Source organism: Pongo abelii, chromosome 11, assembly GCF_028885655.2.
Source record: "Pongo abelii isolate AG06213 chromosome 11, NHGRI_mPonAbe1-v2.0_pri, whole genome shotgun sequence".
NCBI lineage: Eukaryota > Metazoa > Chordata > Mammalia > Primates > Hominidae > Pongo > Pongo abelii.
In genome coordinates, this window is record NC_071996.2 from 35,834,492 (window position 1) to 35,856,662 (window position 22,171).

Here is a 22,171-nt window from a genome sequence, read left to right on the forward strand (position 1 = left end):
AGCAAGCTGTGGCCGTAAGAAGAAGTCCGAGACTTGGAAGTAAAGCATAAACACTGAGTATCAGAGTTGGGAATCACCTCAGGTATCCCAACCAGTACCCAGTGCAAAATGCCTTCTGAACTATTTCAACTGCTGAGGCTGCTCTATTTGCTTTTAGGCCATTATCTTAAAATAATCACAGAGTTCTCTTTGGTTTGCTAGTGAAAACAGTGAGGAACAGACACCTTAAGAAACGTAATGAGAGCCAAAGACAAAACGGGAATGTTCTCTCTTTGCCAGACCACATTCATCTATACACCTGCACATAGCCCTGTTCCTACAAGAAGGCATAGGAACCACGTGTGGTTCCCATTTCTTTTTCGATATTTAAGAACTTGAGAAGTGGGACACATGCTGGAATGAACACGGGAGGCTCAGTTTCTAGTTGTAGCTTTGCCACCGTCTTACTGGGTGCTCTTGGACAAATCACTTCTCTTCCTTGTGCCCCAAGTTTTCTTCCGTGAAAGGATAAACTTTGATGAATAGTTTGAAATCTGTTTTAGCGGCAAGTCCCTAATTTTAAGCAAAGAATTGCAAAGAGCACTGAGCTCTAATACACAAAACATATCTAAGCCGAATGTGTTCTGATGGAAAAAATTGGAGCTGACAAAGAGGCAGGATGTTACCCACCTTAGGACTCCCTGGAAAACAGTCAAATATTTTGAGGCCTTTTGACACTGGCTTCTCACAATTCTGAGACTAGAGACAAGGAAAAGGCAGTGAAGGCTGTCAGCATGTTTCTGGGCTGGTGACAGAGCAGCTGAATTCAGGAGCAAGCCAGGCTCCTGAGTGAGTCATGGGGTTCACGTGCGGAGCTAACAGGCTAACAGCCACTTCTTGCCAATCCGTGCAGCGGGCTGTCAGGTCTAGAGGGCAGGAATCAGCCAGGATTTGCTACTGGTTGCAAGAGGCTGAACTGCAGACACTGAGGAGCAGAGCTGATAGCTTGAAGGACAGAAAGACAATTTTTCACTGGGCTCTTAAGCAGAACTCCTCGGTGGCAACAGAGAATAGCTCACGGGCCAGCCGGTGCAGGTGGGATAAGAGGTTCCTGTCCAGGCTGGCGGCACACATGAAGCTCATTCTTCCTATTTGAATTCCAGAGAATATCTGGAGAGTTTTAAAGAGCCCTGAGACAGGCAAAAGAGAACATGTGGATTTTGTATACCGATCTAGCTGAGTGTCAAAGTTTGCCTTGTTCAGTAGTACATTAACTTGGGTTCCAACTCAGAAGACAAGTCAGAACATTGAACATTTCTCCAGATACTCAATGTGAAAAGAATCCAAATAGAAACAGTTTCAATTTCAAAATATTTTTTGATACATACACATTCCTGAGGATGAATGAGCCTCTGTGTGTGCGTGTGTGTGTGTGTGTGTGTGTGTGTGTGTGTGTGTTTGGGGAGAGGGTATAAGTAGGAGGGGACGAGAGACCATAAACATCAACATCCACACACTAGAAATCCATAAACCACAGAAAGAATCAGAGACAAAAAGTGGGTTCTCCCTGCAGCATACCAGTTCATGAAAAAATAGCCTTCATAGTTGTCTGCTAAACTTTATAGATCAACCTAATAGGTTTTTGGTTGGTTGTATCTCTTTAAAAAACAAAAAACAAAACAAATGAAAAAACCAAACCTGACCTCCCTGCAGAGGCAAATGAAGATTAGCCATTCAGTATCTCCTTATCATCTGCATCCTGATATTTGTTCTCAGAGACAAGGGGTCCTCTACCCCTAATTCCAGTCCACTTTAGGGCCCTATAGTTACTTAGAACAAACGCATACTTGCTGTGACAGCTGAAAGAGCCTGGAGAAATATGTAAACATCATCATCTCACTTTAGAAGGAAAACAAGCTGTATAAGTAAGAAAAACTGTTACAAGAGTTTTTAAAAAAAAAAAAAAAATCCCAACAGTCTTACTTGTAGTTAGCTCTTCAGTCAACACATATCACAGTCCTGGAGACAGACACAGGAACTGCAACAACTCTCTCCAGCTAAAAATTTCCTCCCGCGGTTGGTTATCCTCTGTTTATTTTTGAAGCGTTCAAAGGCCACGCTAAGAGAACAGACTCAGTTTTCCTGAACATCCACAGCGGCTGGGAAGTCCTGCCGTGAATGCGGAGCAAGTTTGCGGAGACTTGCTCCCTGGGCTGCGGCTCCGTAGTTGCTCTGAGCTTGTAAATACAAGCTCCGTGGACAAAGTCCCAAATGACATCACTGGCAGCTGCTTATTGTTGAGTCTTTATTAACTGACTGTCAAAAAGAAAGGAGGGGGTGGGGAGCAAGACTATCTCTTCTGCAGCAAAATCGGCATCTTGGAGTGGATTCCAGTTATACACGCGTAAATAATCCCATTGATTCACATTTTTGAGAGGTTGGCTTCTTTCAGGTCTGAAAAAGACAGAAAATCGCCTCCACTAACTTACACTGCAATAGCTGGAGACCTGGAGGAAAAGTTTGAAGTGCCAGCACAGCCCTACCAAATTGTTTACCCACCTGTTTCGAGTCAAATTCAGAGCCTGATGATTCATGAATATATGAATACTGGTTGTGTCTTACATTGCTTAATTACTTTTACTGTGATACATACACCTGGCTGACATTTTTCCTAGATAGATTGTCTTGGGTGCAACTCCTTTTAGATATATTCTAGTGTCTCAGCTTGGAGTAGAAGGAAGGGATCCTTGAAATCGCAGCAACATTTTGTGTGCATTTGCAAATATGCAATTTTTCTTTTCCTGAGAAGAGTGCTGAAGGTTTTCTTCCGCTTCTTAAAATTTTAACCACCCACCTGCACCACCCCCAACACTCCAAAAAACAAATAAATAAGAATCTGTGCCAAGCTTTTCTAATAATCTCACAGAACACTGTAAATCCCACTCACAACTATCAAAATAAAAGTGGGCCCTTTCTCCCCTATTTTCCACTCTCTCATGGAATCTCTCTTCTGTCCGTTGGTTCTTATAGTTTTTACAGTTATCTCCCCTCCAACCCCTAGCTCCCACCTAGAGAAATTCCACAGATCCAACACCGAGTCTCTGCCACGAAGCGCGAACACTCCAGCCCACTGTTTTCCTTCCTTCCTCTGGACTGCTATAACGATGCTTACTATTTATATTTACTTGCTGCTTTTTATATACTGACTAGTATTTTTAGTTTGTTTTTTAGCCATCTGTGTTCTGTCTCCCCAACTCAGTTTGAAAGGTCTTTGAGGGCTGCCTTGTAAGTGTTATTTGTTTATACCTAAATCACTTGCCATAGTGAATCCTAAACAGAAATGTGGGAGGTGGGGGGTGAGCATTGAGGGTGGAGGCAGGAACAAGGTTAGCTGATTCTGTGGTATGGAGTGTATGTTTAGATTAAGCTCTCTCCCTGGCCTTGGAAAACAATGACCTCACATCTCACTACCCCCAGCAGATGCTCACTGCATGTCTGAAAATTATTTCCTCAAAGAGTAGCAATTGGTTATTGATTTAGTAGGGTCCCAAGACCCCAATATATGCTACTTTCATGTGGGAAACAGTTAAAGACAACACAAATTGTGTATGTCACTGATGGGTCTTCAATGAGCCCCATGTTAAGGGAAAGTAAATTAGAAGTACCTAAAGATTTTACAAGTACAAACCCTTAGACCCAGCAATTCCACTTTTCCATAGTGATCCCACAAATACTTTGTGCTCACAAAACAGCACAAAGATATAAGCACAAGAATGTTCTTTGCAGCATTATTTGTAAGCCAATAAAAGGGAGACTAATATTCATCAGTATGAGAAAACAAAAATGGAGGTAACTGTGAATATACTGACGTGGACAGAAGTAGGTGGTTGCTTACTGAGTGGATAAAGCAAGGTGCAGTATAGAATGTGGCATATTAAACAGGAAAAAGAACTTTGCATATGATGAGAGGAATTATATAAATGATTAACAGTGGTTACCCTCGGGAAAAAAGGTGGAAAGAACTTTCTCATTTGTATGCTTTGTGTGTGGTTTGACTTTTTTTTCAATGATCATGTTTCATTTTTGTTATTAGAAATAATAATAAAAAGACTTGATGGTACATCTTCAAAATAAGCCTCAAAAAGAAAAATTGCTATTTCTTCACTAAATGTCTGACCTATAGTAGGTGCTCAAGAAAGAGGTACTGATTGAATGAATGTTGATGGAGCTTCTCCCAGGATGCAACGGTATGTGGGAGTGGAATAGGGTTGAGAAGAGGAAGACACAAGCACTAGTTTTCATTTCTGATCCAAGGACCCACCCCTTTCCCCTTACATTTGAGGACTGATTTAAAGACCTCTTAGACTCTGTCCACCTTCAGAAATGATTAAAGTTAAGTGCTCAGAACATAAAGTGCTGACCTTTTCCTTGTGCAATCCTGTTCGACACATGAAGTTTTAAGGTAAGACAAGTGTGAGCCGCTTCGGTTCAGTTTCCTGGGTGCTAGCAAGCACCGGAGTGACAAGTCAGAAAGCTTGTAGGGGCACAGGTGTGACCAGCTCCTTGTCATGGCTAGTCTAACATTAAGGAAATCTCCAGGGGGAGCTTAGAAAGCTCTAACCCACAATGAGTCTGCAGAGCTTTATTAAGAAGGGACTTTGGCTTTTTTCAGTGGCTGGGAGTGATGGCGCAAAACCCAGCCCTGCCTACCTGCTATACCGCCTACCAGGCCTTTATAGTAGAAACTCGAAGGCATAAGCCATACATTAGAGCCTATGTTTTTCTTTAGGGGGAAAAAAAGTCCAAGAAAAAGAATGACTGAAAATTTCCACCAAGGTAGGATAGATTTTTCAAAGCACTATTTCCATTCCTCTAGAGAAAGCATAACCAATTCTTGTGTTACTTCAGAGTGAGAAGATATCTTATGTCTGTAATAGTTTCAAGAAAAGGAAAGCATACCCCAAGTTTCCTGCACATTTTTATTTTTTTTATGGCCCACATATTATAGGAACCTGAGGCCAGATTCTCTTTAATGCACTTTTGGAGCCCCTTGGGTGTGATCCGGGTCACACCTTCCCAAGGGAGAGTTAAATACAAGTATTTAGCTAGACTTACGACTTAGTATAAAGACAAAAGAGGCGAAAGGTGGGGGTAGGTGAGGGAAAGGCCATCATCACCACCTCTGCCTACTAGGTGATTATGAATGCTGCTGCCAAAACTCCCCCCACCTGCTGAGCAGTGCCTCCCCGCCTCCTGCCCGCCTGCTAGTCCTGTGCTCAGGTAATGTCCTTTCTCCCTTAGGCCTGGGAGAAGGACGGCTGGGTGACACTGTAACAGGCACATATATGACTATCTACCTGATCATTTTTTAAAATTTCTTATGCTGGTTATTTTATTATGTTAATAAGCATTTTCTGTCTTAAATTGGAAAATTCCTGAAGTCAGAGATGGTAATCAGATCTGCATGGAGTAAAAAACAGCCAAAAGGTCTCTTAGAGCTGCTTACTGGTGATGACATGTATTACAAGGGACCTACAAGGACCATGATCACAGGCACAGTTTCTACCTCCAGCGTCTGAGTCTGCCACTGCCCCATCCTCATAAACAACTGCCCCTTATTCAGCATTTCTATGTGCCATTGGGTTTCAGTGCATCATCTCATTTACCCTTAAAGTAACCCGGTGAGGAGGCGGAGGTTGCCGTGAGCCTAGATCGCACCATTGCATTCCAGCTTGGCCAACAAGAGTGAAACTCCATCTCAAAAAAAAAAACCAGAACCAAAAACAAAACCCAGTGAGTTACACACTATTATCTTCACTCACCTTTCACGACCAAGGAAACTGAGGCCCAGGGAGATATGTTCCTGAACTAATTTGAATGTGATTACACAAAGAGTCAGTGGCAGATCCAGAATTTCCACTCAGGTCTGCCTGACCCTCCAGTGTCCTAGGGAGGCCTGGATCCCTCTAAGGATGACAAATATTGAAGAGGAAGTTAGTAAACTAATATGAACAGTGGTAACTTGGAATAAGAAGCATGTGACCACCATTAATACTCCTGGGTCTGATTTCTATATGCAGATATATGCCAGTGAGCATTCAACAGAGCTTCAGATGTCAACCTCAAACCCACGTGACTTCTGCTCCTTTATGTAACCCAGCCCCTCTGCTTAGCTCTTCCAAGAGAAGATAAGTCATAGGCATGAAAGACAAGTGCAAAGACCATGGGAATCAGACTCACAGGGCTGAGTCCTAGGGCATTACTGTGGAGTAAATTCTCCATGCCCTTGGAGACGGGCAAGATTCAATTGCAGAATGGAGAAAATATCGGCGGTGGGGGAATTGAATATATTGGTTGCATGCTTCCCTTTACACTGAGCCTTTGGTAATGAGTATTGTCTGCTGCAGTACCTGTGTCTTCTCCTGGAGCTAATCGTTCTACCAGGGTTTAAGAGACAGCCTGAGGCCATCCAGTCTGCTCTATAAGAGTTAATATGGTCAGGAATAGGAAGCACAGGAAATTTTACAAAGGGCAGCACAGGAAAACCTCAGCATTCATCAAACAAACTGGCATGGTGTTGAGAGTGTGAGTCTCAAGGGGCCTTGAGAACCCTCGTGTTTAGAACGTGGCCCATGTCATTCTCACACATATGGTCCTCAGACCATATTTTAAGAGGCGCTGGTTAAAACAAGAGAAGCAAATAGATGACCTTCTGGTCTACAATCAGACATTGATAAAGATCATGTAGTTTTGTCCAGGTTCTTTAGGAGGGAACCCTGTGACCAATTAGAAAATTCTTGGTAACCATAACTTACAATAGACCATATTTGACACAAAGTTGGTGTACAAAGTAAAACTTAGAAAAGACAAAACAGGTGCCACACTGAGGGCCCCAAACGCATAGTGGGATAAAGACATTTATAGGCTTTAATCATTGCAGATGTTATGGTAGCCCTCTCACATAAATCAAACAAAAGCAAGACTAAACCATAAAGTGAGCATAAGGAATTCCAACAAAGTTCAGATTACTCCCATAATGACTGCTTTGATGCATTTCATGATATATCAAATTTCAAACTTACAAATGCTGTTTTTCCTCCTGAAAGGAATGAGGGCTGCCTCCTGGTCCCCTCAACACACATGTAATCTGTCTGTTTGGTTGTTGACACTATTGCAACACCAAGGACCTTTGGCGAGGGGGCTGATACAGCCTACATCTGCTGGGAGAGGAGGTGAGGGGAGAGATGTAAAGTTTCCCCTACGTTGAGAAACTACCTGGAACCTGCCATGGAAATGAGGTGTTAGAGCACCGTCCATTTGCTTTTTCACGAGTGTAGGTTCTAGGCCCAGCCCAGGGAGGCACAGTGAGGGTTAATGTGCTAAGGCACTGGAAGGCTCTTCATGAAAGGCCCTATGTAAGTATAAAGTATCACCGTGAAGTTGGAGGATTTTATTTCAGCCTCCTCATTGTGTTGTTGACAGTACATACTGTGAGATTGGCATTTTTAACTTCTTTGCTTGCCCCAAATAAAAAGTGCTGAGAAAGAGGAGGTGGGAAAAGGGAACGGGTGTCGGGAGCCGTAATCTTCTCCTGACTTTGATTTTACACAAATCCAATGCACAAAATTGAAGTCCAGTTTGCAAGCTGGGGTCCAGCAATACTACTTTAAGGATTTATGTAAATTCATTAAACTACAAGATGGAAGTTGCATTCCTTTTAACCTGCGAACAGAGTCTGCCTGAAACCAGAGCCTGGGGGAGGCAGGGGTTATGACTGTGTGGAAACTGAGAGTGCAATGAATTTTGTGTCCCGCGATTGTCTAAATAGATAGACTCTGAGTCCAATTTTCACCAGATACTGGGAGGCCATTAAAATCAGTTGATAATACTAAGAAATGGAAGAGGATAAGAAAAGGAAGAGGATGGGGACAGCCACTGACTTTCCCCTGTGTGAAACCTGGCTTATTGTAATTAGCGCCTGCCATAACGCCAGCCCTGAATAGTGTTGACAGTGGGTTCCCTGTAGTCCCTAAAACACACTGAGGCTTGATGCATAATAGCCCCTGACCCTACCAGATCATAATAGTCCCTGACGACCACCCTAGGATGGGATGAGGAGCTCCCAGCAGATAACATGCAAAGATGCCCCAGGGAGGAGGCAGGGATGCTCTGCTTTTCCTTGGAGGCCCCAGGGAACAGACTCTTCAGGCTCTGGTGACCCTGCTGCATTTGCCCAGATGGCCAGCAGAGCCCTGGGCTGATTACTCAGCCAGGCCCTGAGTTCCTCCTTTCATGTTGAGAAAGCTTTTTAGTTAAAACAACAAAAATGGGAGTGGTGGCAAGGAAGGTGGCTCAGGGGTCTGCTGAAGTGGACTGGAGTTGCGTTTTCTTCTTTCCTTTTTTTTTTTTTTTTTTTTTTGGAAGCACACACACAAGCACATGTGCACACACATAATATAAATTATTTGCTCTGATCACCTGATATTTTAAGCTCCAGAAACAGCTTATTTTTGTGGCAAATATGCTTCAAGGGCCCTTTAGAAAAGGCATCCTTACAGGTCGAGGAAGAATGAGTCAGCCCTAACCCAACAGTCTGTCCCTAACCCAACAACCCTGGAAAGTCAACAGAAATGGCAGAAATGGGGTAGGGGCAGCCAGAGGAAAGTTGCCAGCTCAGGTGCAAAGAACACCTGTCCAGGCACAGGGCCAGGGCTCTAGGGGTGAGCAAAGCTGAGCTGCAGCTGTAGGCTTTTCCATGTCCAGGGTGGGGACTGCTCCCTTGCCTTGGCCTGACAAAGAGAGAAAATGGTCATCATCCAGGCAGCCACAGTGCATGTTTACTCTTTCTCCCGGGGAAAAAAATGCCTGTGCTTTCTCCAAACTCTCAGGCAAAGCCCACTGTGGTTTGGAGAAATGGTCATTTGTCCAAGAAACCACAGTATTAGAATTCTATGTACTTCCCCTGAGATGTCAGGAAAGTCCAAGGGACCCAACCCTGAGCTATTAGGCAGCAGCCCCTTGGATCTGTTGTCACTGCTGGCTTAAACTTTATACCTCAAAGAAATCCAGGGTGATTGATTTGAAACACATTGAACCTTTTCCAGGTACAATAACCATTGTTCAACCTACAAATCTACTGGATTTGGGAAATTATTTTAAATGACAGCCTTCTATTAACAAAGGAGAATAACCACTCAATTTATCAGTTGCCACTTATTATTTTGACTGATTATAAGAACATGAGTCCTATAGGTTAGGGTCATGAGAAGTTATTGTTAGCTTCCATATTTTCAAGCATTCTGTATTTTGAAATTGCTTAATTCTGTGGCCAGTGCCTTCTGAATAAATATAAAAATGGTAACACTTCTTATTTTATAGGAAGAGTGTAGACAGTATAGTAAGGAGGCTTTTGAGTGTTACGATAGCAATAGAATACATTTGAAATGAAGTCTTAGGTTCCATTCGGTTCCATAAACAGCCCAGAGGGTGATGTCCCTGGGTAATGTCCTACAGCCCATCCTACCAGCCCTCTCCTACTGCTGCTGGCCAAATCAGAAGAGAAATTGCAGACAGGGCTGGATGAACTGAATTAAAGTACATTTTTCTTTCCCTGTCCAGCTCATCCCTTATTGACTCCTGAGCTCTTTTGACCCATAGCAACCATCTGATCTCTTAACGATACACATGGACTTGCATGTTCACATTTGCTTTTTGTAGGCCACTCCCACTCCAAGCCAGACTGTGGTCACCTTGATGCAGAGACCCTCTTCTATGCCTCAGTAGTTCCCTCCATGCTAGCATGGTGCTAGTAGCCATGTACAACTGTGTAAACAGGTTTATTCCAACTGGAAAAGGAGATGAAAGTCACAGTAGGCCTAAAAGGTAAGGCAAAATAGGTAGATTTGACGCAACTTGGGCTTCCAGCTACAGACTTGAATGGGTGATGAGGAAGTGGGAAGGCAAGGCTCCAGGGCCTAAGGTCTAGAAACTTGGCTGTCTTTCTTTTCTTTGTTCTTCCCATTCTTTTTTCTTCAGCTACTCCTCTTCCAAGCCACTTGTCTAATAAAGATTGTTACATCTGCCTGCTCTCCTAGAGGCAATCAGCATCACTTAATAGTGGTGAAAAATACATGGGGTGTTCACAGGAAATAATGTATTACTGTGTAACAAAGGGCAGGTAAGCTTGAAGGGTACATGAATCTACTAATCTTTGAAATCATTAATTTGTAATTTATTATTGAATGTGCTTATTCATTCACTGAGTCATTCACCAAACATTATATGGAACAGTATACAATTTATACCACAAATCCTCACTGCAAACATATAGTACTTCAGGTTCTACGTATATTTTGCAATCTGAATGCCTATAGAACATTCTGTGGGTGTCTACTGATTGGGAGACACAATTGAAAAATACATTGAAATATTTCCACCTCTGTTTTGATAAAAAAATAAAGTCAAAGCATAGGTGCTCTTTGTCTGAGTGAGAGGGGGTAACTAAGATTGTACAGAACTGGAAAAGTTAGGACAATCTGAAAATGAAGTGCAGCTAATTGAACATGATACACTAATCTCTTGGATACAGAGAATTCAGTTATTAGCAGAAACCCAGTTCATCAATGGAAACGTAATTGTCGACAGAGCATGAAGTATGATTGACATGAGGTCAGAAAGTCCAAAGGTCACAGGGTTAGTGACTCATATCAGCTTGTCAGACCCTTTCCTGTAATACGCTCCTTACTTGGAAACCAGAGTGATTGGAACATGCTCTCCTTTCATCTCAGAGATGAGACCAGTTTCCACCTAAGCCTCTGGTATTTGGACTTGGGCTGGTAAGGCAACTCATAGAAATGCATTCCCAGAAGCAGGGAACCTTCCCACCCCCAACGTCAAACTTCCATACCAACATCAAATTATTTCCAGTCCCCAGGAGAGACTCATCTCACCCTAGGAGGGGGGCAGTGGGTGATATGCCCAGGGCTTCCTGCTAACTTTGGCCCCAGGGACTGCTGAAGAATGCACCACCCCTGTGGTGAGAGAGAAGGAAGAAAAGAAGGAAAGAACATTCTAGAATTGATGTGGTGAGGTTGTGGGTAGAACGAAGGTGCCCAGGGTTGTTCTGTAATACACATGAATATAAAAGCACCTGGTCTGGCCTTGAAGACGGTGACTCCAGGAAGACCCCTATAGCATTGTAATGTTTGGGAGCATTATCACATTTAGCTCTGGTTTGCTCCCTAGATGTATTACCTATTTTATCATTATCACATTTAGCTCTGGTTTGCTCCCTAGATGTATTACCTATTTTATCATTATTTCCCTGTTCTCAGCAGTTTGTTCTCTTTTTTTTCTTTTGTTTAATAGGATTTTTATTATTATTATTATTATTATACTTTAAGTTTTAGGGTACATGTGCACAACGTGCAGGTTTGCTACATATGTATACATGTGCCATGTTGGTGTGCTGCACCCGTTAACTGGTCATTTAGCATTAGGTATATCTCCTAATGCTATCCCTCCCCACTCCCCCCACCCCACAACAGTCCCCAGTGTGTGATGTTCCCCTTCCTGTTCTCTTTTAATTCATTGCCCTCATGTTCAATTTCCTTTTGATCTGTATGTATTAGCGGCCAAGTATACGTGAAGTACTGCAGGAACCATTCAGAATGTCTCTGCTCCCTGTCACTCTTAACTAGACGGAAAAACAACTGCTCATGGTTTCCAAACCCTCTCCCCATTCATTATTCCATGGCTTCAGTTGTGACCCTTCGAGGTGGCTTAGAAAAGGCTTCATAGAAAACCACCTAAGAAGACCCAGCTCCAGCACTGAAAGTCAAGTGTCCTTTCCATCTGGGCAAAGCAAAATGGTTGGTCACCCTAAGCCTACTACAATTTCTATTAGCAATTTCTCAAAATCTCAAAAATAGGAAAAAGAAAATCTAAAGGAAACAATGTGCTCCAATACTAGTTGCCTAACACCATCTAATTGCCTCTAATGGCCCCTCCCATGTAAAGATTCTGTGTGGTTTCCTCTACATCTTGTTGACTCTAGTTCCTATGGTAACATAAACCTCTGCTCCATTCATTTCCATTTGTCTTGCCACTCTCCCTTTCTTCAGCATCATCCCTTACACCCTTGCGGCAACCCCATCTATCCCCCATCTATCCCTGTAAAAGACATTTGGCAGATTGTGCAGTCTTTACAAAGTGATGCTGTGTTGAGCCTTCCTGGGAAAGTACAATCTTTCAGCCTGGAACTAACCCTGGGGAAGATGCAGACATGCACTGCACGGGTCCCTTGTCAGGGAGCAGGAAGCCTCCAGCTGCCAGCTCCCTCAGGCTTTGCTTCACCCAAGGACCCTTCTTCCCCAAGTGGCCTACAACCAGTTACTGATCCATGTAGGAGCATAAAGGCCAAGAAATCCCAGACTGATTCCAGTCACTCCAAGGGGTCATACTCACTCCACAGCATCCTGCAGGATTGGCTGTGGCTCTGTCACGCCTGACCCCAATGCATGTCTTCTATGTTAAGTCCTGAATTCTTCCCCTCCCTCCCATGGATGTCTCTTCTGAAACAATATACAGCAATGTCCTTATTCAATCAATACACAGTCTCATTTCAGTGTCTGCTTCTAGAGAACCCAGTCTGCGTCATGACCTCAAGAACTTTAAGTACCAAAAGGAGAAGTTTGGTTTCTCCAGAGTCCACAGTAAAATCTGTTTGTTCCTAGATAACTGGAACACTGAATCAGGGTAAGAAATTAAAATCTGGAGAGACACACGATGAGCTCTGGTAACCCAACAAATAATCTGTTCTTAAGAAACACATACTTAAAGCAGAGCAGAGTAGCAGCTTAGACAATTAAATAAGATATATAAGGCCAGGTAATAATAACAGTAACCGTAATGGTCATAAACATTTGGATAGCACTTAGGATGTGCCAAACAGCTTTCATAGTCCTTTACATATCTTAACTCATTTAATCTTCACCATAATCATATGAGTCAGGTTATCTTGTTTTACAACAAGGAAACTGAGGCACATACAGGTTGAGTAATTTGCTCAAAATTGCACAGCTAGTGAATGGGAAGAGCTAGGGGTTTTAAACTCTAGAAACTGGCTCTAAAGTCTCCATCAAACTGTAATTGTATGTTAATGTAGTGTATGTACTCTGACTATAGACTTATAATGAAACTAAAGAAGGAGGTTTGACAGTAAGTGAGAAATCAAGCAATCAGGAATCTGGAGACACATAGAACTCAAACGGTCAGGTCAAAATGGAACATGAGAAGAGTGAATCACAGCAGAGACTTTGATTCCCTGGCTGGATTCTGGCCCAGACTCCACCCTTCTTTTGCAGGGCAGGAGGCCAGTTGAGGGTTGGCCAGCATAGGTCTGCATGTGAAGGCAGATAAGTAGGTGTCCCTGGATAGAATAAAGGATTTAGATGCAGGAATGCAGACAGGTTTTGACAGAGATAGGAAATAAAACTGACTCAGTGGAAGGGAAACAAGCAATAAGATTCATATCCTCATCCAACCCATGGCAATAAACACTGCCCTCCATCATCAACAGGCTGCATCAATATTTCGACGACATTCCTTTTTCCTTAAATAAGGAAATCCTCTGTGTTAAACTGAGGTATACCCAGGCCCAATTTCAACTCCCCATTTTAATGTCCCTGTGGGTATCACATATGTACCTTTCTCTCCCCATTATAGTTCTGCAAACATAATTCCTTAAATTTCCAGCAAATAGGATTAATAAAGAATACATAAATATTTTCATACATGTCTACACAAAAAATAGAGATGATTGTTTTCTTTCACTTTTATTCAACTGTGGTGCCGCAGAGAAGCTAGACAAACCAGTGGCCCGTCATTCGCACATCAATCCAAAGGTACAGGGTTAGCCATAGATTGTTCCCCAATACTCAGGAGGCCACTGTCTCCCAGCTTCCTTTCAGGAATTGTTTACTCATCCATGGAGTTACCGCTATGCTGGGATAACCCAGGTCACTACTGCTTCTTGGAGATTAATTTTTAAACCCCATTCTACCTCCTGACTCTCTGCAGGAGAAAATAGAAGAAAAGATAAATAAATTTTTTAAAAATCCTATGTTGCAAATTATTTATACTTCAAGTCTTTGGTCAAGCAGGATCTAAATTACTGTACCTCTGGTTTCTCTGAGCTTCGTGTATTATTCAGATGGCTGTGGAAATTGAACCCCAGGCTAAAGGCATAGAAGGGAAAATAGCTATTTTCTCTTTTACCATGGAAACTCTCTGCACCATGGGGTGCTAAGAAGAAATGAACAGCTTTAAGAACTTGGGGGGATGTCTGCCTCTACCTTAGCCAACATAATGGAGTTATGGTATAGTATAAATAATGGGTGTCTAATTCAGACTGCCTCTCAAGGGTTCAGGGAAGCCTCGTACTCACTTAGAACAAATCAGCATGGTTTATTCCCAAGACAAATTAAGCATTTCCCCCACAAGTTTTAATCACCTCTGAGTACCCTAGAAGACGCAGTGCACAGGTCCTCAGAGAGAACATTTGTGCATTTGTGGATGGACTTTGGTTTTGCATGTGATGCTTCCATCCCAAATACAAAATCACACCATCAAAGATGTTCATTATTATGTAAGATTATGTCTTATGAATATATATTCAGTACAGTTTCTCTCTCTCGCTCTCTTTGGAGGAGAGTTTCGGAAATAAATAGCTCCAAACTCAACAGCTACTTGCAACCAGTTCTGGAAACCTTAACTGACAGCTTGTTTCTTCCCTTTTCTTCCAACCTTCTTCCTCTTTCCCTTCCTCTTGCTCATCTTTTTAATATGACTTAAGTAAGAAAGAACTTAATGATATCTACCTTAGTCCCTAACAGTTTTTTCAGAACTCTGTGTCTGAAAGAATGAGCTCATCACAAATTAATCCTCCATTGCTCCTAAAATAAATCTGTATAGAATGATGACATTTGTTTCCAACTCTACAATATGAGTTTAAAAAAATCTTAAAAGTAAACTTGGGAAGGAAATGTCTCAGATGCGTTTGAGTTCCTAGTGAACAGCATCAAAAGGCTTTATGCTGGTAAGACAGGGCCAGAGATGGTTATCTTATTGGACACCTGTGCCTCATCCCCATCCACTTCCTGTTGTAAGGGATTCTTCCTATGGAGAGTGAAGAACATGCTGGCTAATTTAGGTCCCACTGTTCTTCTTGGTGGAATCTCAATGACTGTCCTGAGCCCCAGGTGTCAGTTTGGGAATGCATTTTCACAGGGCAGGCATCTGGCCCTGAGTACTTGGCAAACCAACTGTGACAGGTTCCTCTGACAGCTGCAGTGGCAGGGCTGGGCCTCCAGGTGATTAAATAATCCTGCTTTCTGGCCCTATCATGTGTTTGGATTGGAGCCATTTCCCTGGAATGGGGCTGAACCAAACACAGCTGCTGCTCACTGACCACAGTGAGGTGTCTATGGGCTGAGCACTTCCCACCCTAAAATTGTGAAATGTCCCTTTTTCTTTCTTAGACAACTCAAACCTGCAGTTATCACAGATATGCCCCTGGAAATATAAGAACCTCCATCTGTCTGAAATGGGGCTGAAATTTCACTTTTCGTTGTAAGTATTGTTAAATTTGATAGCTCTGCTTTGAAAAGCAGGGGCCATTTCTGACGTTAGCTAGAAATATTCCTTTCTTTCCATAGTAGTAGGCATGCCCATGCAATACACATTTGACTACATGTGTACACCAGATGAAGAAATGGATCAAGAGGATGTATACTCAATGTATTTACATTTTCCAAAGACATGACACCATGTCCTGGAGAAAAAATTAAAAGACCTCTTTGTGGTGAAGCTTAGTGTTTCAGATACACAAATATCAATGGCCTCCTACTGAATAAAAACACACTTTCATAGCAGGTGGGAATTCAATTTCACAATAGTAAAACTGCTGTGAGGGAATTCTATAGACCAGTGGTTTTTACAGTGTGGTCTCTAGACCTGCATCACCAGCACCATGTGGGAGTCTATCAGAAATGCAAATTCTCAGGCCCAACCCCAGACCTACTGCATCAGGGACTCTGTGGGTGAGACCCAACAATTGTTCCACAAGTGCCCCAGGTGATTCTGATGGATGCTAAAGGCTGAGAACTGTCCTAGCTGAAACTGGGGCTAGACATGATCAGACTGGGGGAGTGTGAGGATTGCTCTGGAGAATTTGTCATGCATGCTCTGAATAATCACTCCCATGTAATTCACTCTTCCTTCAGCTAGATCTAATCCATGCTGCCATTCTCTCCTAAAGGGTGTTACTATCAGTTAATTCCCTGCTTCTATACAATTTTACCCCCTCACACACACATGCACAGTAGTAATCAGTGATTTGCTGTAGTATGGGCAGTTCGGCAGACATCCAAATGTATCAACTCACCATGAATTCTAATCAAAGTCTTTCCAAGGGGCAGACATAAATGTCCCCATTTTACAGATGGTAAAAACCTAGCTTGTCAATTAGCGTTTCGATTAAGACAACACAAAGATAGTTCTGGCTTCACCCTTTGTTATAGTGAATAACATATTTCCAGTTTCCTGGTCCAGTCAACCTGATATAAAATCTGGAACCTCAAATACTCTTTCTAAAGCCTTCACTCAGCCTTGACCAAATTGAAGGTTAGGGTAGGGATATACTGTTTTTTGTTCAAGATGTCTCCAGCCAACTAATAAGAATTTTCACAGACAAAATCATTTTGCAGAACAGCATTTGCAGTGATACCCACTGTTTCTGAGGTCATGTTGACCCAAGCATCTTTACTCAATTCTAACAGGAGTTGTAAACTGATACCTTTCTGGGAAGCAATTAGGCTATTATTTGATTTTGTAATGATACTTCTTGGAATTGATCAAAAGGAAATAAATAGACCAGAGATGATAAAAAAATATATGATATGGTGTGGATGTTTGTCCCCTCTAAATGTCATGTTGAAATGTGATTCCCAATGTTGCAGGTAGGGCCTGGTGGGAGGTGACTGTATCATGGATCCCTCACCTCCTCATGGACCCTCATTCATGGATCCCTCACCTCCTCATGGACCCTCATTCATGGATCCCTCATGAATGACTCAGCAACTCCCACCCCTTGGTGGTGGGTGAGTTCTCACTGCGAGTTCACACAAGATCTAGTTGTTTAAAAGAGCATGGCACTTCCCCTCAACCTTGCTCCTGCTATGGGACATGCTGGCTACCTATCACCTGTCGCCTTGATTGGAAGCTTCCTGAGGCCTCTCCAGAAGCAGATGCCAGCACCATGATTCCTGTAAGGCCTGCATTGCTGTAAGCCAATTAAATATCTTTTCTTTATAAATTACCCAGCCTCAATATTCCTTTATAGCGATGCGAAAATAGCCTAATACAAAATATAAGGAAGTTCTCTATCATGGAGTTTGTAAAAGTTCACATAAAATGGGCAAGGTTAAACAAACTGTAGTTCTTCCATAAGATAGACTATAACATAGCCATTTAGAAGCCAACTTTTGAGCACAAGTTATTAAATAGTAGTAATAAGATAAAGTCAAATGAAAATGGCATGACATAAACATTTTTTTTTCTTTTTTTTGAGATGGAGTCTCACTCTGTCGCCCAGGCTGGAGTGCAATGGCGCGATCTCGGCTCACTGCAAGCTCTGCCTCCTGGGTTCACACCATTCTCCTGCCTCAGCCTCCCGAGTAGCTGGGACTACAGGCACCCACCACCATGCCCAGCTAATTGTTTTGTATTTTTAGTACAGATGGGTTTTCACCGTGTTAGCCAGGATGGTCTCGATCTTCTGACCTCGTGATCCACCCACCTCAGCCTCCCAAAGTGCTGGGATTACAGGCGTGGGCCACCGCGCCCAGCCTGTGTGGGTAAATGGATTAAGAATTATTTTCATACATTTTCCATAATAAATATGTTACTTTTATACATGGAGGAAAATAATGTTTTTTAATAGGAGATGTGGGTTTCCATATTCCTTGGATAGTTCAGGTAATTAGAAGTCTCACACATGCACACACACACATAAAATGAGCTAAATTTATTGTTAAAAAATATTCTCTTAAGAAAGCTCTGCACTTTTTAGATGTTGGGGAAATGTAGTCAAGGTTTGGACTCCCTCCTTGGCAGTCAATTCTGACACTGAAAGATAATGTATCCTGAGAGGCAGTGCCTAGCCTGAAGCCCCACTGACAAAGGGCCAGGCAGGGTTTTGAATCAGGGCACAGTTGTATAGATACCTGGAAGAGGCTTCTTATTGCTTCTTAATACTTTTTTTTAAAAAAATGAGGGCAGGGCCAGGTGCAGTGGCTCACGCCTGTAATCCCAGCACTTTGGGAGGCTGAGACGGGTGGATCACTTGAGGTAAGTAGTTTGAGACCAGCCTGGCCAACATGGTCAGACCCATCTCTACTGAATATACAAAAATTAGCTGGGCATGGTGGCATACATCTGTAATCCCAGCTACTCGGGAGGCTGAGGCAGGAGAATTGCTTGAACCCAAGAGGTGGAGGTTGTGGTGAGCCAAGATTGAGCCACTGTGTTCCAGCCTGGGAAACAGAGTGAGCCTCTGTCTCAAAAAATAAAATAAAATTAAGGCAGGGAATGGGAGGATGTAGGTCAAAGAATACAAAGTGGCAGATAAAACCTGGAGAGCTAATATACAATATAAGGACAATAGTTAATAAAACTCTATTATATTCAGGATTTTTGCTAAGAGAGTAGGTTTTAGCTGTTCTTGCCAAAAAAAAAGAAAGAAGGAAGGAAGGAGGGAAGGAAGGAAGGAAGGAAAGAAAGAAAGAAAGAAAGAAAGAAAGAAAGAAAGAAAGAAAGAAAGAAAGAAAGAGAAAAGAAAAGAAAGTAAAGAAAAAAGAATGTAATTGTGAGATGACAAATTTTAATTTTTCTGGGCTATAGTAATCATTTCACTATGTATATCAAAACATTGTACAACTTAAATATATACAGTAAAAATAAAGCAAAATAAAGATAAAATGAGGGTAAAATAATTTGTTATTTGCAATCAGTTTAGGAGACATGTTTAATGCAGTTTTAAAATGGGAAGAAATAATATTAAATACAAACTATGTACTAGGACACTTTTCATACAGGTTTCATTACATCACACCTGGAAAAAACTATTATCTCCATTTTATAGATGAGAGAATGAGGATCCATAGACACTAGCTGGATTGTCAACTTAAACACAGTCACTTAATGGACACAGATCAAGGCCGTGTTTGTCCAAATCAAAGCCTGTGCTTTGCACACTCTATTATCTACTACCTCTGATAGCTTAAGTAGTTTGAAACATCTTGGTTGAGTCGGGAATGCAGGTCAGGCCTTTTACTTCTTGTTTACTATTCTCTTGCAATGAACATCACAAAATATCATTTTGTCATGGATTATACACCACTTCCATTAGATTTTTTCCAAATATTTCAAGAAGTTAATGATATAAAGTTACAATTATTGAATGTATAATATGTATTAGACATGTGTCAGTCACTTTACATATGTTATTTCATTTACTAGTTTTCATAACAGCAGTCCTATGCATTATTCATGCTCTTTTACAAATGAGGAAACTGAGACTCAGAGGGGTTAATTATCTACCCCTACTCATAGGTAGGAAGCACCAAAGGCAGAATTCAAATGATCTGTTGGACCTCAAAGTCTGTGCTCTTATTTTCTCTATTCAGAAATATTTCTAGAGAAAAAGATTCCACAAGCTCCTTCCATCTCTTAGTCTGGCATCAAGTTTATGTGTTTTGGCAAAAATAATATCTTGGCATGGTGCTGATCATTAAAAAAGAAGAAGTGAGAACAAGCACTATTGGCCTTTGTAAGGGTCTGGGATTAAGTATGAACAGATATTAGAGATAATGGGCAGATTTGGCGTTTCCTTCTCAACATCTTTAGCATAAAGTTCATTAGGAGCTGGGGTTTTCAATAGTAAAAGTTCATTCAGTTACAATGAACTCAGACTCTTAGTAGAATCTCATTCAATACTTAAGTATTAATGACCAACTGAAGCCAAGTGATCTCTAGGTATCTAAGCACCTCCCTCAGAGGGTCCAGCCTGCCAACACAAGTCCACGTGATCTGCGGCCCAATAACGTCCACCCTGAACCCTCAATCACTTCCTTCCTTCCTTCTGCTTCCAATTCCTGGCCAGTTCCTGAAGCCCCCTGTACTTGACGTTGGGATTTACCTCCTTGAACTCGCTCACCTTCAGACCTAATGCTTGATGTGGATGATTTACCATAGCCTCAGCTGCCTCTCTGAGCCATCACTCTTACTTATTACTGGGTCACATATTATTGTATCAACTTCAGGAAAAGAGGTAACAGGTCATCGCTCAAGGACAGTGCTACCAATGGGTTCTCCTCCAACAAATGTGAGTCAGGCATCTTCACATAGATGTGAAGCACTGTGTGGAGGATGCTGGCTAGTCCATGTCTAATTTGTCTTCTCTTAATCTTTGTGAGCAAAGTGGTGGTGTGAGCAGATGGTTGCTATGTTGACACAAGAAATCTGGGGTACAATCAGTTGGCACTTGATCCCATCTTAAGACAGCAATATCACACACACACACACACATAGGATTTAGGATAGGCAGGTAGCGTGAGTGAGGAATAGGGTGGGGCTGCAATAGAGAATGATGGGGACTACGATGAACTGGAAAGGGCATGGCCAGCAAAAAGCATTTGGATCTACAGTTTTTGAACACTAAGCAGACAAAATAAAAGAGGTCTGCAGCCAGTTCAGAATCTCTGAATTGAACAGTCTATCTTTTAGCCCTGACTAAGTATACTCCTAGCAAAACTTGAATTCAGAGAAAGTCGAGGTAAAGGACTCACATGAGGGGTGTGCCCTGCCGTAATCTAGCAGGCTACCTGACGTCCTCACCTTTTCCCTTCATAAAGCAAAAGGCTGGCATCATTTTCACTATGATATCAGTCATCACATTTTTCAGAACAAGTAATGAGTAAGCATGAGAGCCCGGGAGCCAGATTGCCAGGGTTGGAACCCTGGCTCCACCACCAAGATCATTCCTCAGTCAAGCCTCAGGCCTGTAAAATGGAGACCAGTGGCACCACCCTCTCAGAGGGTTGTTGTGAAGTGCTCAGAACAATGCCTGGCACTTATAGAGGTTGTGTCAGGTAATAATCATTGTGTGGCCAACTTAACTGCCTCAAGATGCTTTTGGGAAGACAACCTGAGTACAACACACCCAGTTTGGGAGGTGACATCGGAATGGAAAAATCTGGAATGAATTGCATCTTTCTGGGAAAAGCATTGATGTGGATGACAGAAAAGTATTTATGTTTTGTGCACATGGTCTCCACCTGAAGGGAAAACTGAGAAAAGTCCTCGGGGCAGCAAGAGAGAGCCAGCCAGTAGGAAACCTTCTGAAATGTGGACAACATTGATAAAGTGTTTGGCCCTAACCAAAGTTTCTGCATGATGAGGATGAGGTTTACTTGGCATCTCTCTTCCCCATCTCTTCCCCATGCCTTGCCACCTCTCTTCCCCATGCCTTGCCACCAGCATGCAGCCCACGTTTCTCTCTCTGAAGGCAGCCATGCTAGAAAATTACCCTTTCCTCCTTGCTGTAATGAAATGCTGATATTTAACCAAGAAAGAAGTTTGATTTGATTTCATTAATTCACAAGACAGCATGCAAATGAGTGGATCAGTGAATTCACTTTAACTTTTATCGCCTGACAAGACTTTCCAGTTTCTCTAGTATAGTGTTTTTCAAACCATGATTTATGACACATCAGAGGTTTAATCAGTTTAATGAGTCCAGCCCAGCATTTTGTTAAAGAAAATAGAAACTGTTAAAATAGAATAAAAAGGAATAAATAAATAAAAAGAATAAAATAGAGTTGATGCCATAAGTGTCTGTGTGTCTGTATACACACACACACTTACATACACATGTGAGTCAACTATGTCACAATGTAAAATGTATTTCTTGTTGGCAATGATCAAAATAATTTTGGAAATACTATTCTAATGTAAAGTCCTATGGTCTGATGTGCTTAGATTCTGGCTTAATGCGGACTCTTGATTCCTTTTTCCTCCCTCCCTCCCTCCCTCTCTCCCTACCTCTCCTCCTTTCTCCCTCCCTCCCCCTTCC

At 42.1% G+C, this 22,171-nt stretch overlaps 1 protein-coding gene across 19 annotated transcripts in view; it reads right to left on the reverse strand.

Annotated features, from left to right (window-relative positions):
- NCKAP5 (NCK associated protein 5) overlaps positions 1–22,171 on the reverse strand; it is a 993,533-nt gene that overhangs the window by 889,659 nt on the left and 81,703 nt on the right. For 11 of the 19 annotated variants that reach the window (XM_054549286.2, XM_054549291.2, XM_054549282.2 and 8 more), the window contains exon 1: positions 1,963–5,737. The exons of 6 other annotated variants lie outside the window; for them this stretch is intronic. The gene's annotated coding sequence lies outside the window, so the exon portion shown is untranslated. Of the gene's footprint in view, positions 1–1,962; positions 5,738–22,171 lie in introns of those variants that run through there. 2 more of the 19 variants (XM_063712752.1, XM_054549293.2) reach the window with 2 other exon arrangements.